Raw genomic sequence first — 18612 nt, forward strand, 5'->3', positions numbered from 1 at the left:
TCTATAGGCTTGGTTTCTTCAACCTTTCACACTACATTTCTCATCTTTTTTAACCAGGAAATTTCCTGAAGATCCTTAGGATAACACTTAAGATCGTTTTGGTATCCTTTCCTTTAGACACAAGCTCTTCTTTCAGTTTTGCTGTTCTCTGTCTACTTCCTTAAGAGAACATCTTGTTTTGTCACAAGGATAAGGTAGAAATAACAGCTTACTACTTATAGATGTGTACCAGGTACAGGAATTGAGATTTTCCTAGAAATAAAATATCTGGGTGTGTTTTGCAGTTTTGTTTTGTTTTTTTTTTTTTTTAATTCTGAATTACATTTTTTCCCTCTAATTTGACATTTATGGGAATCCAAGAAGAAAAACGGAAAAAGGTGCCAGTTTCTCTCTCTAAAAAGTTAGAAACACATTTGTGGACTGTGGCAATATGTTCCAACCAGAAAAACACCACCTATGGTGTCCATTTTGTGCTGTTTGACATAGGCACTGAATATTTCACTGATAAATGTAATTTTCAACTCACTCATCTGTCATAAAGACCTTTTAAGCCAGGAGTCCTGCTTTATAATAGGGAATAGATGAAGCAATATTTAACCTCAGGTTTATTCTGTTGAGCAACATACTTTATCCATCTCATCAGGAATGACTGGGAGTCTTAAAAATTAAAGATTTTCAGATGAAAAAATATAACACAGAAATTAATTATCCAACTACGTGTTCATCTTTTTGTTTGTTTGTTTGTTTTAAATGACAGTCCACCTGTCTATTCCACAGCCAATAACAGCACTAGCCAGACTTCAGTTCTTATTTCTCCTTAGGGAAGAGAATTAGTCCATGACTAAATCAATAATCCTAGCTTAGCAGCATCCAGTCATTACTTGTTCCAGTATTTTATTTAATTTTCTTCTGTACCTGGAAAACTAATCTTCCAGTCTTTTCATGCAAAAGGAATTGTCAAAAACTGAAAAATTTAAGTGGGTTTGGGATGGGTTGGAGTGGAGAATTCAAGTTGCATTGTATTGGTCTTTTTGATGGTAAACTGCTATACCAGCTGTTGCCCCTGAATCATTTTGGACTTAGTGATAGATTTCTGTCATCACTTTCATAAGCCAAACTTTTTAATATTTTACAACTCCTATTACATGAATGTTTCATCACTCTGAAAAAAAATATTTAGATTCTAACAGTGATTAGAGCAGCCTTTGTCTCAAGTGTTACAGATTTTCTGAGGAATGCAGCATGTTGTGATCATATTTATAGTAATTGAGATAATTTTTCTAACTTTTATAGACGACACTATCCTGCTTTCATCATGCCAGATGCATATTCCCCACTAATCCAAAAATGTTAAATGCATAATTGCATTTAGTTTTCTCAGGGCATATGATTCCATAACCCATAGTAAGAAAGGATAAGAAGAGTAAATTGACAAAAAAATGTCATGCCTGTCCAGACAAACGAAATGCAAATCTCAATAGCCAGGCTTGTGCATCATTCTCCTGCTTTCTACATTAACGTTTAATAAGCAGTGATTTATTAAGGCCTGCAAAATCAAGCAGTAGATACTCAGCAGTCAATACTTTTTTTCCATACTCTCTGAGAGGCACACTCAAACAAATGTGGTCTAAGAAATCAGCACTTCAGAAAGCCCTAGGGATATTACGACTGTCTCCTCTGAAATACCACTTCCAAACACAAGATAGGCTGACTTGCTGAAATTTCGAAGCCACGTACTTTCACAGCTAGCTGGAACGCTATTAGGAAAAGAGCAATATGAGTTTACTTGTGACCAACGGTAGGCTTCCTGAATAAAGTTTTTTGGTGCTGGAAGATGTGGAGCAACCTCCTCAGTGAGCATTGGGAAGATGTGAATTCTGATGCTGAAATTCAGAGGTCACCACCAGTCAATAGAAGTCTACCAGACTATAAGATCCTGCAGTTTGCTTGCCTCAGAAGCATCACGTTATGTTTGAAAAGTATGAAAGAAGTAGCAGTCAGTATGCCTGCTCAAATGTCTTCATTTTGAGTAGAACAACATCTAAAGAAAAGTTTTAACCTAAAAAAAAAAGAAATTTACGATCTTACTTGGAGCAGTCAGTGCAAAATGGAACAATTCAAATTATTTCCTGCCTTTATTACTATTAAGTTACTGACATTCTTCATAAGGTAAAGACGACCCAGTGAATCTGCAGGACAAGACCAAATATAAACGGCTGTCTGCTGTCCAGAAAATGTCACTCTTTCCAGTATTATGCTCCTTGTAAATCACACATGCAGAATTTATAGACACAAATGTCTATGTTTGAAGTACTGTGTTATTTCAAGGCCTCTTGAGGTGACTAACCAAAATTCAGAATACATAAAGAGCATAATCTTGAAAAATATGTCTAAAAACCTGAATGAAATGTGAACAGATCTAATCAATTCATTACTATGTGCTTTGATAGAGAACCATTGGTAATTTCAACAACCATGACTCAAATTCATCTGTCCTGCATTTGAGCTCTCTGAAAGTTAGACAGTTTGCTTACACAAGATGCACTTGGTAGACAGGAGAAGGAATGCCCAGAACATAACTTATCACCCCTATCTTCACATTGTTTTTAGGATGGGATAGTGCAACAATTCCCTAATACATATGCTAAAAACATTATGGCAAGGACAGATTGCAAGTAAATAGAGTTACCCTTAACACTGTGCTACTACAGAGTGCCCATCCAAGAGTAAATTGCACTCTGTCTGTAAACACAAAAGGTAAAGATTCAGGGTCTGTAGGAACTGGAAATGCTTACAGAGGGAATTAAAATTGAAATTGCAAGTTTCTTTCAAGCTACTGATCATGCAGTTATAAAAAAGTTTTATTGCCTTATCACAGTAATTAATTTTTGTTTCGCATTAATGACATTCTTATCATGCCTAAGAAGCTAATGCAATTTGACAACAGCGAACACCATAAGATCACTTAGCTTATTCATGTCACTAGCAGGGACAAATGCATAGTTTTACAATAATGACTTTCCCAACATACTAATTGCTTCCAAAATGAAGGACTGCTTCTGTGTTTTTGTTATAGAAAGGAAGGATTTATCCTCACATTGTCTTTTAATGTCTGATTTTGTAAATAAAAGAGTTATCAAGTTTCTAGGGAGCAGTTCTAAACTGAAATGTTTGGTATACCCCATAAAATTATATTTTCATAAGTTTCCTATTAAATATCTATTAATTATATAAATACAAAATCTACTACTGTTAATGAGTGACAAAAGCTAATTTTATTGCAGGAAAAAATACTGGGAGTTCAAATTAAAATTCTCATATACATCAAAACACTAAGACTTCATTTCAGCTTTCTACTTATTTGCAGAAAGCTGTTCCAGACTGTGACGGATGCTTTGGGTCTTTTGTGGATGGAACCGGCTTCAGAAAAGAAACGTCTCTTCTGAGCCAGTGCCTGGGAGAGCACCTCAGAAGAGTCACGCTCTCCAGCTGCAGCTGGAATTAGGGAGCAAGTGGCTGCAAAGGCGGGAGGTGCTGCTGCTGCAGCTGCTGCAGTGTTGTGGGGGGAAGGAGCCCTTGCAAAGAAAGTGTGAAACTCAACCACTTGCCCTTGACTGGGAAGCAGGTCCATTTCTTGTTAGAGAAAGGTGGCATATGACCCTTCAAAGTACTGCAAACCAAACGGTTTTAAAAATAATAAAGGGACAGCTATGAATTCTGCAAAACGAGTGCAGGGTTTCCTGCATTTTCTTGTTAAAGAAACTGGAAGCACAGATCAAAATGTGTTAAGATACCAAACCATAGTATTTGTGTATTAAATGCTTAGTTACAAATATGTTTTGAATTCTAATTATATTGTTACTGTCCCAATTACTTTGCTATATATATGCATATTTAATTACAATTATATACTGTGTTATGCACCTCTCTCCTATTACATTTACTGCTAAGGCTATTTTAACTAATTTAAGACTTCATTCAAATATATCAGTATTTTGTGGGTATTTTGCAAACTATATTACTATTGCACAAAATAGCAAAGAGTTTCTCTAACAACAAAATGTGTACCTTGAGACTGATACTAAATAAGCATCATAATTTGATATTGTGTTATAAAGAAAATATTTGCAGAATTATTACCAAGTTTACTGCAAGCTTGTTTTAACTTTCACTTGACCTTCCCTTTTTTTTAAAAAAGGGTTTTCATATTCATACATACATTCCTGTTGAAGATGGGGTTAAACTTGTCAGAAACATTTTAATAAAATACTGAAGACCTCCTTTAATTTATGGCAGATATATTTTCAAGAAGGAAAATGCTGATATTATCTTGGTTATAAGCTCGCTGCTGAAATGATTTAGATATTCTTTTCCTTTCACACTGTATCAGTATAAAGCATTTCTTTGCAGGCAATGAATTATAGTTGACACTTCAAACCTATTCTATCACTATCTTCTAGTTCAGAAAAATGAGAAAACATAAATATTTATTCTATATATACAGAAGAGACATAGGACTCTGATAAAAATGATCCATTATGGAATGATGAATAATTGTTACATGTGTCACACTTAGAACAGTAAAGGGCAAAAAAATTTGCCACTTTTAATATGAGGATTTGAGGTTATTGTGTAAATAAAAATGCAGTCATTTTATCACATTGAGCTGATAAGTATTTAAACCCAGTGATTTCTGATGACATTCACTTCATGTCTACATGCATGATGAAGCTACTTGATACAGACCCTTGGTCTGGTTTGATAAAGTCTGTTAATGATGTGCTTTAACAGTGGAAAAATATTTATGCAAACAGACTTCCATTTTCCCAGTTTACATGTGCAACACTTCTCTAGTTTAAGTTTACCAATTAATAAGACTAGGAATCTATTTGTTCCATTAAGTGAACTGTTCACTATCTTTAATCTTTTTTCTGTTACTAACTAAAGTTTCTATATTATGCAGAGAAGTAGAGGATATTATAAACTGCTGACTAATGCATTCTGTAGGGGAAAAAAAATCCAAAACCAACAGTGAAATGTCCAAATATTTGAAACAATATTATGTCTTATCAATCTTTCTTTTTTTAAAAAAAACCCAAACTCTTCTTATTAAGTACAAACCTTAGCCAAAATGCAATAAACAGAACTAATACAACTTGATTTATTAAGAAAAGAATTATCCACAACATCTGGTTTTACACTAGAAATGCAACCTTTTTGAGGTAAGGATATTTTCTGATTCATTGCTTTTAACCATATAGCCCTGAACGCAAAACTGGAATGTATTCATAATACCAGTTACAGAGTTAAAAATAAACACTCAAAATACCAGTTACAGAGTTAAAAATAAACACTCAAAACTACAAGCTCTTGGAGTAAGATTGCCATGAGAAAAGTATAATATATAATCGAACAGAATTATTTGCTAATTTGTGTTATGGGAGCTTCACAAACTGCAACATAAAGACCCTTTGCTTATTAAATCCAAATTAAAATGCATATTTATTTAAATTAAAATAAAGTAGCATTAATTCAGTAAATAAAAATTGGGAGGTTCTGAAGTTCTAATACCCTGGAAAAATTGGCTAAGCCATCTTTTAAACATGCTGCATTCATATTAAACAGTGAAATATAAACATAAATTTAGAAAAAAAAAAAAAAAAAAAGACACCACACCACATATGCAATATTGCATCTGAGAAGTTTTAATTTTTGACACTATTTCTTGGTTTCAGCACTCCACCCAGACACTAGCAGGTTAAATTTTGGCATAAAGAATCAACGAGATGCACTAGGTAACATCAGATGTTTATCTAACCCGGTTTCTTATTGCCTTCAATGGCCACAGGCCATTGGGAAGATTGCAAGATGAAGGCAAGAACAAGTCAAATTTATCCTATTAGTTTCCTAAATTAAATGTTATTACTAAATACAGTAACCTTTGAAATAAAGACATTTCACCTGATATGCTTAATATCATAGGAGGAATTCAGAAAACTTAAGACTTCAAAAATAGTAGTATGATATTAAAGAACACACTACAAATTCTTCCACCTTTCAATCTCAGATAAAATAATTCAAATAAAAGTTTATTTTTAAGTTTTTTCTAAATGTTTCTACATGAGATTTTGAAGACAGGATGGAGGGATAAAATGTATTTCACCCCACGGCACATGGAGACATTTGGCAGGGTGTCACACTTGCAGCAAAGAAAGAAGTTTCCTCTACTTGATCTTTCTTACAGGAACTGGGGTTGGGTTTGTTATTTCCTATGTTTTTATGTGCTTCCTCTTTTTGTATAACTAGGTGCCCCTGCAGCCACTGAAAGCTTTCTCAAGTTACAACATGACTTCAAAATCAGGTTATTTTTACTCTGCTGCTAATCAGGCTAAAATATGAACAATGGTGAATTTTGGATTAGCTACAGGCTCTGAATGACACTGCATCATTTCTGCCTCTATCTTCATTTCAAATATCACCCTTGAATCTATAAAGAGGCTGTTAAAACAAGCAACATTTTGCAGAAACAAACATGGAAAATTTTGCACAGCATGCACACACCCAAATTATATTCTGAGTGACTCCATTTTTAAATGCTGACTGAGATCTTTTTCCCAGAGCTAACTATATAAATAATACTGTCAGAAAATGAGAATAAAAGCATCTAAAACACAGAAAAAATTATCTGCTCCTTTATTTGTGTACTCTTTCTTTGCGCTTCCTACTTTTTCATATCATCTTCCATTCTGAGTATACCTCCCAGATTCAGAGCTACATTAAAATAAATATGCCCTTATTCTTGACTTTGTGTTTAATTTTCCACACTTCTCTAAGAAGCTATTTTCTAAAGGCCTGTCTTTATTCTCCTAACTATGGATATTTATATTCATAATACCCAACCTGTGTGACCAGCATTGGATTAACTGAATTTACTTATAGTGAGTGCTTACATGCAAAAAGTCTACTGAAAATCTGGAGAAAACTGGAGTCAAGTGCAATCAAAGGTTTGGAAAACATACAGGGAACAATTCTATTGTCATTCAATTGCACTGCTTTAAGGCAATTTTGAATTTCAGTTGTAAATCTATCCCAAATTAGAACCTACTACTTAAATTTTCTCTGTTTTTGGAGAGAGGATGCTCATGTTAGAGTCCTAGATTTGAGCACATTTCCCTGTACTTTGTTGAATCCAAACCAACAGTGATGGTTTTCCAACAAGTAAGGTGTGGATACACCTCTGTGCACTAATAGTCTGAAAAATTTATTCAATAAAGATTAAAAAAAAAAAAAGTCACAAGTATATAAGCACACGCATACCACTTTGTGTGCATTCCAACACCAGTTGTTGGAATGCACACCTGCCTAAATTTTGTGTGACTAATCACCTGTCTGAAAATTTTACAAGTAGTAATTGATCCTAATTTGCAGAAAGAGGAACAAGATTTTTGTTAGTTTCAACATTAAGCAGTAGGTCTTAATTTTAGTCAATCTCCTGAACAACCCAAATATGACAAGCCTACTCTTGTGGAGTAAACTGAGTGGAGTGTAAAATGAGGAAAAAGTGCTCCTTTTGAATGGATAGATACAGAAGAACTGGCCAATACACTAAAGACAGAAACACTAATGGGTATTTTGAAGGTCATTTTCATTTAATTTTTCTAGAGCACCGAAATTGCAATGTAGTCTCACTGTCAGTCCTGGACCCCTGAACTGCAGGCTGCCACTGAAGAGAGAAGTTGTGGTCCACAGCTACGCTTTCTGAAGACCGTGAAGTAGACTAACATACACCATTATCCTTCATAGCACTCACTGACTCCTTCCATCCGCCGTGGCCCATGGTTGGCCAGATCAGCCCACCCACCCAGCTCAGTCATCTTCAGGTCCACCAAGACCAGGAGGCTGCCTGTGGGAGCAGATTGCCCTTTCAGCAGCAGCTTGGGCCTGGACTGGTGCAAACTGACTGAGGACTTGCTCTGCAGAGCATCTCCAGAACTCCGTCTTAGCCAGCAGTGAAATACATTCCCCTAGGTTAAAGCCTAACGTGGATGCCCTGAAAAGCCCTGTGGAAGCATCTTCACAGTGAACGCTGGCACAATCTACGGAGGTTTAGACAAATGATGTTAGCCAGATAAGCTATGCAGTAGGCATTTCTCCACCTCTTTTGTGTACATGGAGAATACAGAATAATATGAAAGCAGTCCCTTGTGAGAGGATACAAGGAGTGTGCAAATTTCCTCTGCTGATTTCAACCAATTTAAACAACAATCTTACCAGAATAAAACACATCAGGACTGGATAATGGATAACCAACTTAGCCAAAGATACTACTCCTCATCATAGTCCAAGTCTCTCTGAATTTAACTGTATTTTCAGTGACATTTTCACAGTTTCTAAATAAAACAAAGCCCATAACTAGAGCACAGAATATGTACTTGTACGTATCCCAGGTAATCTAGGGGCTTTGGGAGATTAAGATATCTGATTAGCCACTACTAAAAACCAATGAATTAATTATAGAAAAACTGTTCAGTTAAGAAGGATTTAGCAGGTCAGTGAGTGCTATGAAGGATAATGGTGTATGTTAGTCTACTTCACAGTCTTCAGAAAATTTATACATGGTGTTAACACAAATTTATTTTTAATTTAATGTCATTTAGGGTAGATTAATGTACATACGACTATTACATTAACAGCAAAAAAAAAAGCTGTTCTAATATATAACACATCACTGATCCTACCATGCTAGAATAGTTAGGTAATATGAACACTTCTATGTCTAAATATTCTGCTTAACAGTGAGAGAACTTTACAGAAACAATACTTTGATGAAGCAGCATTGCAACACTATTGGGATTGCACTGCAGTTCAGCGATAACCCTGAAACAACTGGGTAGGAAAAAATCTATATAACCTACGTTATTAATGACTACTGACTGACCTCTGCTTACCTTCACTACCTCAAAGATGACATTGAAATTTTCAACTCTGCTCAAGCTTCATTATTCGAAATCTAGACAACAATAACTTAAAAGGGTTCTGATGATATTTTCAACCTGTCATATTAAAATAAAATGGAAATTTTCTGACATTATATACCACCTAGAAAAAGGATCATTGCTTTGTTCACATTGTGCAATGTGAAGTCCAATATTTACACTGCATGCAATGACCACAGAATATATTTGCTTAATTTTTCATTCAAATACTACAAATAAGAGAGAAGACAAGCAGTCCCTCAGAAAAGAAAGAGAAAAGAACACTAAGAGTGTGTACCTAATGTATTGAAGAAAGGAGTTAGGTTTACTTCCCTCTAAGAAAGAATTTCCATTGTGTATCACACATGCCATACAACAAATTACAACAGTAGCTTACACGATAACGTACCACGCCATGAATACCCCACAACAATCCAGTCATAGCTGGTCATAGCTGACCAGATAGTACACAGAAGTCCACTGACCTCAGTACAGCTATCAAAATATACAGCAAGTGGGAAACAGCCTTCAATTTGTACAACTTGCTGCTCTTTTCCTACCTAAAGCTTGCTTAATTCTAATTGGTCATTCCATTTTCCACTCTGTTCCTCTAGCTGTAATTTAATTGTTTCTTCTGATCCTACCCATTTTAAATATGTTTCATTTTTACAACTGAAAGACACCACAAAATCCTAAAATTGCTACAGATGCCATCCAGAAAAATCTATATTCCTGGGGAAAAAGAAAAAAATATAGTAGAGAACTAGTAATTGTTCACACAAATTTCAAACTAAAGCCATAGTAAAATCAATGAATCTCACAGATTTATAAGCTCCTCATTTGGCAGCATTTATTGTGCCATGTTTTTTGCATGTTTGGTCATTTTTCTCCTACTTTGTATTAATTATGACTACTTGGAATTGATGATTTCCAGGGTACAAATCAGTGCGTATCAAGGTTGATGAACACTCCCCAGATGCTGGAGTCAGGGGGAGTGTCTGTCCATGCCCAGGATCTGTGCTGTAACCCTGAATGTTTTCCTGCAGCGGACCTGCAGGCACTCCTGACAAAGAAATGCAGCTGACGAAGGAAATTCCAGAACTGTTTCTCCTTTCTCCTCCATCACTGCCCAAGAAAGACCTTCTTATGCTGACATGCAAGTACATGTTTTAGACAGGGTACTGCCTGGTGCCCTGTGCTTTCAAACCTTCCCCTTTTCCTCTCCCACAAAGAAGAGTGTCATAACAGATTATAACACTTATCTAACTTTGATAGTGTGCTATTCTCTGTAGTCTCTGTGTAGACAGTGGTGTCCGTCTCTGAATTCAATTATTTGGGCACTGGAAAAAAAAAAAAACCCACAACAGTTATTTTCTAAATTTCTAGCATGCTTTTCTATTGCTTTTAGAAATATCGCTGAATGTCAGGCAATAAGAGAGAATACTGCAGGAATTCTCAGCTTTTGACATTTTTAATTGCCTCTGCTTTGGTTATTACACAATAGATATTTTCAACTTCTAAATATAATGTATCTTTGTAAAATACTTTAAAATATGATTTCAAACCGATGAATGCCATTTTCTATTTGCCTTTAATTTCCTCTGAATAGTAAGTTCATCAGAGTGTAACAATTAATTAACTTAATTAAGCTAACTTAATTATGTTCTTTCATAGGTCAATATGTAGAGCTACTCAGATTAATAGCAGAGCTTGTAAAGTTAATCTTCTTGTATAATGCAAATGATGCCAAGTCATGTATTAAATACGTTCCTGAGTAACAGATGATATAGGACTGAATGTACTTTAAAGAAGGGCAGAGACTGTGAAAAGGTTAAATAAAGAAAAATGTCTTGGATTTGTGGAAATTTTAAACAGACCTAATTCATTTTTTAAATTAATAACATTCTTCTAAGAGAAGCCCTCATTCCATAAGGCCATTTACAGCTTAAATATACATGAATAAATTTTGACTCCAAAAGCAGAACCACATGACAGCGCTTTCCAGCCATCTTGCGACCTTTATGTTTTGTTATTAAGAAGATTACATAAAACAGTCATGTGAAGAGATTAGACAGAAAATATGAATTCCTGACTTCAGAGCATTTGCATGCTTATGGTATTTCCCAGTTTATTTTACAGAGGAATCACTTCAGTAGTCAAAGGTATTATGTTCTTTTCTCTGTTCATTATTAATTCACTTTTAACACAGACTCTAATGCTTTTTAGGCACGTGGCTTAGCACTTTTGTTATAAAACACTAATGGGAACTACAGTATTCACAATAATTACTTGTAGACGCATAAGAAGTAAAATCAAACGAATCTCCTAAGTGACAAATGATCTAAATAAGTGACTTGACTCTTCTGTTTTGATAAACGAGTCTGATAGTTGGAACACACATTCTGACACAAGGAGTTTATGGGCCAAATCACCACATTTCAGCCAAGTAGCCAAATTCTGTCTTCTCTAGAAAGAATCTGACTTGGGTCCAGGAAATATTCTAAATGCACAGCAACTCCAGATCTGTAATCTGTTGCAACAAAGAGTTGCAATACAAAAAAACCAAACAAAATAAAACAAAAAGAGGAGGGACGCAATAAAGGTAAGCTGCTTTGAACAGGAGTGTAAAGGAAAAAGCTCTGAAATTGTGAAAACTGCCATTGTTCAGAAGTTTTAAAACCAGAAGAAAGTACTAACAAATGAACCTGAGAGATCAACCCTATGCCTTCTGGGAGATGGATAACACAGCTGGTCTTATATGTTTTCTTCTCTTTGTTAAAGTATGACATATAGTATGTGTGATGTTGCACAGAACAAACATCCCAATCTCAGCGGAGTAGCTGGTTCAGAGTACAGATCGGCTTCTGTTACAAAATCACAGGCCTACAACTTCTGATATAACGGGGGATTATTTATCCATGATACAGAATAACTAGTAAATTATTGCTTATAATTTTACATCAGGAAACAGGCTGTTAGGTCCATATAGCATGGAAATCTCTGTTGACTTTCCTAAGTAGGAAAGTTCTTTAGAAGTTGAAATAAAAAATTAGCATTGAGGAGTAAATATGCAGTCCAGCACACCTAATGTGGGTAACTGCATTTTTTTTCCCAGTTTACAGTATGCAATGAACACTAACATATTTATAGCAACAATAGTCTGACACAATTCTTCTGTTGAGTTCAAGCGAACAGCTACGCAGAACAGAGGGAAAATCTTATTATGCCTATGAAATTCAGAACAGAATGAACAGTCTTTCCACAACCACATGCATAAAAGCTTTGCATTTATACATATGGACAGATATACAAATGTACATTTTCTCTAATATTTTCTTACGTTCTTTAAGAGTGGAAATAATCTTTTTGCTTCTTGCCAGTGCTTATTCTACATGAAAGATGTCAGTTATGGAAATCCAGTCATTCAACAGTCTTCTAAGAACAGCAGATGGAGAAAATACCACATGAGCGTTATTACAAGCTTGGCCATGCAATTACTTTTTATTTAATTGTTTCAGAACATATGACATAATACTTTGCTTAAAAGACAAAAACCTCAGTGTAATAAGATAGCATAAGGATGGACTGCAAGCTCTGTGGATGAAGTTATAGCTTCAGGTTTTAAAAAAAATCTTTTTGCATACTCTCAACTTGAAGAGGCAATGGGATTTGTTGGGAAAGGTTTTATCCAGAGATCAAGGAAGGAAGCTAATTCAGGAAACAAAAGGCAGTATCAGCTGCCAATTGTTTTCATAAAAATTAAGAAAAATTCCCTTTGCTCACAAATGCAAAATGCAGACCGTTCCCCAAAATTTTCCAAGAATAATATAATGATTTTAACTCTGAATTCTATAATCATTTTAAGCTGCTTGTACCATATTTGTGACTAATGGCAGGTGACTTATGTGTGGGACAGATCTTCTCCTATAAAACAAGACACTATACCTAGGCCGTGAGGCTGTGCATTACTAATGGAAAAAAGTCTGTCCTCTATCCAGATAAACTGGATGCATTGAATGTCTAATAGTTCAGAAACAGATTAATTGGTACCTATCTTAATCTTTCTTTAGCTGAGATTCACAACACTGCACAGCTTTTGTAGTTTTAATATAACACTCAGAAAACACCACAGATACAGAAGTTATCCATGTTCATATGTTACCATCACATCATTTATTTTACCTTAAAATGCTCCAGAACATATATGCATATTTTTCTTTTCCTGGGGTTGTCGTGGGGAGGGTTTTGGCTGGTACAACATTTCATCTGTTATCTCCACAGTTCTGGCAATGCAGCCATTTACAAAGAACAGCTCTGCTACCCTCTAGGCTTACACTATTAAAACATAATTAATTGATTTGCCACAGGATTGGCAAAGGAAATTAATACACATAACTCATGTATTTCTATTTTACTTCTCATTAAAGAAGAGGATATGCCTCTTATGAGACTCAGGTTGAAGGGAACTATCAAAACCAGCCTCTTCTTCCTTAGACAACCAACCACTGACACCACCATTCCCCATGGATTAAAGTGCTGCTTATGAGAGATGGTATCAAGATACAGTCCACTTGTCTTGCTCTTTAGACACTATATAAAAAAGGGAAAGCAAAATTCCTTTAAAAACTATGCTTCACTTTCTTCAGTGTCACTGTACATTCATCTAAAAATCTGTACAAATGTATTTACTAAACATACTGCAACTGCCAGATGCACAAAGTGACTACAGAAAACAGAGTAAGGGTGATGAAACTTAATTCATCAGCCTTTCAACTTCATCAAACCATGACAGTGTTATTCAAGCAAGTGTATTCATACATTTAAAACATTTTAAAAGCTCTGATTCTTAAGTAATCAATAAGTCCTGAGAATATTTTTCATCAGTTCATAGTAAAGAATGTGTGTGATACCAGAGATATAATTTAATGTAGTGACTCAGGTCATACTAACAATGGTGCAGTTCTGAATTTTGAAATAGTTGTGGGGACAAAATTCCTATTTTAAGCATTACTGTTGGAGGGAAACCACCAAAACTATATGATTTAGCATGACAGTCTAAGAAAAGCAGCGTTATTCTACAGTTTCCTAAGAAATCAAGAATGTCTAATGAAATGAGACTGAAATTAGGATGGCACACATCTGCCCCCTTTCAAATGCATCAAGAATTTCTTTCAATTCCACTTTTCAAATCCAATTCTTAAAAAAAGACAATAGATATATACGATATTAACTCGCCAATCACACAGGAAACTTCCTTATTTTAGTAAGGATACTAATTAAAATCATTCAAGCATTCAAATCCATACAACTTAAATTTTACTGAGGATAGCACAGCTTTTGGCAACACAGAATAAGGTATCTTTCTAACTTTAAACAGTTCAGTTATTTTATAACCCTAAATGTTTCTGTATCTGAAATACACTGATGAATATACACACTTTCCTGAATCCTTCACAGGTGCAAAAATTTAGGAGTATCTAAATCTGAACAGCCAACAGTAATTATCTCTGCTGTGGCTTTTGTCGTATTCCACATAGCTGGACGCTGTCCCTATCCCACACAGAGTTAAATCTGATTTTAGAGCATGAAAAGAGGCTGGCAAGAAGGGAGGCAGTAAGATGAGTGGATGACATCCCACCCTCCTGTTGAGTAGAACTCAAAATCCAACCATCGTTTCTACCAGGAGGAATGACTGGACAAGCAAAGCCAAGCCTCATCTGAGTGATCAAATGACACCTCACAAAGTTAAAACTCATGACACAAGTAACTGAGTGTTAGATTCAGACTAGCCTAAGAGGAAAACAAACTGTAAGCAGGAAAAAAACTATGCTTTATACAAATTTATGTGGCAACTCATGGGTATTTCCTTATTTTCTCCTGCTAGAAATTGTTTCTCCTCACATTTGCAAGTCCAAGGCTCTTTTCGAACATCACTTTCCACATCCTTCTCAATTCTCCTCCCCCTTCCTGAAATCTTTAGCTGGCAGCCATTTCACTGCCTTTAAATTTTTCTCCTGTTTCTCTTTTCCACGGCTGCATTCGAGCTTTTCCTTAACAACAGCCTTCTCACCAATACTGATGAGTCGAATTCATAAATTCATAAATTATTACACAAATAATGCATCAGCTAGCAGCTGTAGTTAATTCCAAATATGAACACATTAAGCAGATCCTGAAAGATTATAAGGGAGTCATGTACCAGGAGACTTCAAATCAAATGAGAAATAAAAAAGGCATTAGTTGAAGTAAAGCTCTGCAAACACTTTTTGGACCTGTTTCTTAGGGTATAATTCACAAATGTTTCTTTACTGTGCTGACTTACCCATATGTAACTTAGATGGGTTGTTTCATGGTGTGTTCTGAATTTGGAAATTCAGCAAACTGGTGCTTCCCTCTCAAGGTTCCCTGCAAATCCAACCACAAAACTCTTTCTGACTCACCTCTCTCTGTTTTTATGCAAATTGCAGTAAATTGGATAAAGTCTCATTCCTCTATAAAACACATATAATACTTCATGACCCCACATTCAGTAAAACAGCTTCAACATAAACTATTTAGTAAAATTCAAAAAGTATATTTCCATCTCTTGATTTCTCCCCGCCCTGCCCTCAGTTTAGCTGGTTTTTATTCTACAAAGGCAAAATCTGTATACTCATCTTCCTCTTGGTTGCCTTTTACTAACCATGTTTCATTCTTCTTTCAGTAGCACTTTTCCTCTTTTTATTTTTAAATATCATCTGTGCTCTCACTTGTAATTTCTCCAGTGGACTGAGACAAGCTGGCAAAGCTGAGACTTAAGAAGCAGAACCCATGGCCCTCCACAGATTAGAGGTCGCTTTATTACCCAATAATATATACAAAAGTATTACTAAAAGCTTATATTAATCCATCCTCAGAACTGTTTAGATGTGATAACCTGACTTTCTATCTTAGAATATGTGGTGATACTTCAAAATAAGTGAAGTACCTATTTGGTCTTAATCCAGAAGACACTCTTTAGAATTCTCCTGGCCCTGTACTGCAGACTTCCCTCTTCTTCAGACAAAGTGACAGGACTATCAGAGGAAAGGAGAAATTCAAGAAGGTATTTGATAATTATCTAAAGCTGCACTACAAACTAATAAACGTCACTGTATTTTCTATGGCTAGTATGTCACACTGTCCTTTACTGGGAAGACTATAGTCAAAAGAAACCTGAGAAAAAACCAGGAATGACTAGTCTTTATATTACCTGGTACTCAGAATATCAATAATAATAATAATAATATCAATAATAATAATAATAACAATAATAACTACTACTACTACTACTACTACTAAACTGTTTGAGGAAGCCACAATTAATAGTGTTAAGGTTACTCCAAATAAAGGACTTCCTTCTCACAGGAAGGGTTAATTGAAGGATAATAATGGTTCTCTGAAAGGATGATTGTCACCATAAACTGAAGTTGTGAATCTGAATTCTGCAGACAATCTCTCCTCCAGCTCTGGTGTACTGTGACAGGTACACATTGCAGGGACAGAAAAAAACCAAGTCATTGAGTACTTTGTGGAAGTACCCTACTAGCCAGCACCTTTTCTTATAACAACAGGGAGTATGGCCTTATGATCACAGTACATCATTAGGACCTATAATCATTTTGTTGAAAACAAGGGCACAAAAAAGGCACAGTATTAGTGACCTTCTTTCCTTTGCACAACCCATTAATTAGCTGTATTTAAATTTAGTGAAGGAAGACAAGAGCTTTACATCTACCTATATGCTTATGTACAGATTTTACTTCTGACTCTTTAGTGTCATAAAGTTTAATTTGCCAGAATCTAATGGGACTCCTGTTACTGTCATGCCATGAAAGCCAGGAACAAGAAAAAATATTTTCCCAATAACTAATAATAGGAAACGGTATTAAAAAGTAGTAGACAGAATATACTTGGCTTATAGGTACTGTTAATCAAGGTCCTAAGATTTACCTCAGCCTTGCATGTAGTTGGTGTGGGAGGTTAAGATTGAGCTTTAGCTTTATAAGTCTCTGCTCTGAGTAAAACAACACTAGTCACAAAAAACAGAGGCAAATGTGTATTCCCCAACAGTTAATCTTGGAAAATAATAGACACAGAATGTCCTACCTCTTCTGGATGTTTCTGTGCCACCGATACCAGCTCTTCAGAGCTACTTCTTGAGGTAGAGGGTACCACATTACCTGGGGCCTCTGAGACCACCTCATTTGACGGCTCGGAGTCCTGAGGGCAACAGAGACAAATAGACCCCTCAGCAGCGTGTTGACGTGGCACGCCAAGAAAATGAGAATTTTTAGAGGAACTGTGCTCTAAGCACAGACAGAGAAATGAAAAATACTTGAGGTCTAAAACTCTACTCTTTTTACCCTAGGGAACTTCTTTTACCATGGAAGCAAAAACATCCGTCACGTATTTTCTCTTAAAATGGTAATACTTTCTTCACAAGAGCATTATAAGACTTATTAAATAGCTACATAGCATTTCAGAATTGCAAAGTTCTGAATGAGCATGTTTGTTTTGCCCATATCTACCCCTGCTCCTGAACTGCAAGGAAGGGAATATCACATTGCATCCTCTTATGCAAGATGGAGGTTTCTGCAAAACAGCTGGGCCCATGCTAGCACAACCCCACACAAATGTATTTTATCAATCGCTGCAAATCATTATAGCACACAACCTGGTAAAGTCAGAAAAGTTAGCAGAGTTGGCTGTCTATTAGTAACTTTAACACTACAGTAAAATGAATAAAAATTCATAAGTAGTTTAGATTCTACTTTCCAAATTACTTTGATTTTGCAATGTGACATCACTAGCTCAGTCAAAACAAAAAACATCTTAATACCTTCAATGCTTCACACAGTGGTTTTGATAACTGCATAGACTGAGATATTTTACTACCAAGAAAAAAAAAAATCCATTAATCGGTACTATCTCTACTGTGCTTATTGTAATACTCATTACAGGAGATATTTTAGATGTCATCACTTAGCAAGCAGAATATGTGCTTTTGATACATCAATTTGCCTCTGCAGTCATTAATTGCAAGGAAATCAAGATTATGCTTTTAGAAACTCCAAGCTGCAAAGCTCATTATTAAGTTTTCCAACATAACAACCTCTAAAAAGTAAATTGGAATTTCATTAGGATAATATTCAGCATATGCAGTTTAGCTCAATGTACGTTTGATTGTTGGAAGGGAAAAAGTGAACAAAGTGGTCCAACAGCCATTACTGAATCACATCGAAAATCACCAGTAAGATCAAGTATTGTTAAAGAACTAATAAATGGAAGGGGTTGTTGAATACTAGCAAGTTGGAAAAATCTCTTTGGGCCTGGGGATGGAATACTCTAATATCTCTATCTCACAGACCTTTTCAGTTGAATTCCTTTAAAAGAGCTTCTGAGCTCAAATATTTCAAATAAAGCTTTTTATGCCCTTCTCATTGCACCACTTCTCTGTGACTTAGAAAAAGGATATTCTGGTCCATTCCATGGCCTACCACCCTAAAGTTAAGATTCAGTATGAGCAAGACATTTTAGGAAAAGTCAGCTTTCAGTGATGACTAAAGAATATAATTGATTAAAATGCTAGCAATAAGTCCAACTGCCATTTCACTGA

The 18612-nt window shown here is 35.5% G+C and overlaps 1 protein-coding gene across 1 annotated transcript in view; it reads right to left on the reverse strand.

The window, feature by feature from the left end:
* Positions 1 to 18612, reverse strand: part of PHF14 (PHD finger protein 14) — a gene marked incomplete at its 3' end in the record, with an annotated part of 165348 nt that overhangs the window by 15126 nt on the left and 131610 nt on the right. The gene's annotated exons all lie outside the window — the stretch shown is intronic.

The sequence above is a fragment of the Nesoenas mayeri genome (assembly GCF_963082525.1).
Source record: "Nesoenas mayeri genome assembly, chromosome: 2".
Lineage (NCBI taxonomy): Eukaryota > Metazoa > Chordata > Aves > Columbiformes > Columbidae > Nesoenas > Nesoenas mayeri.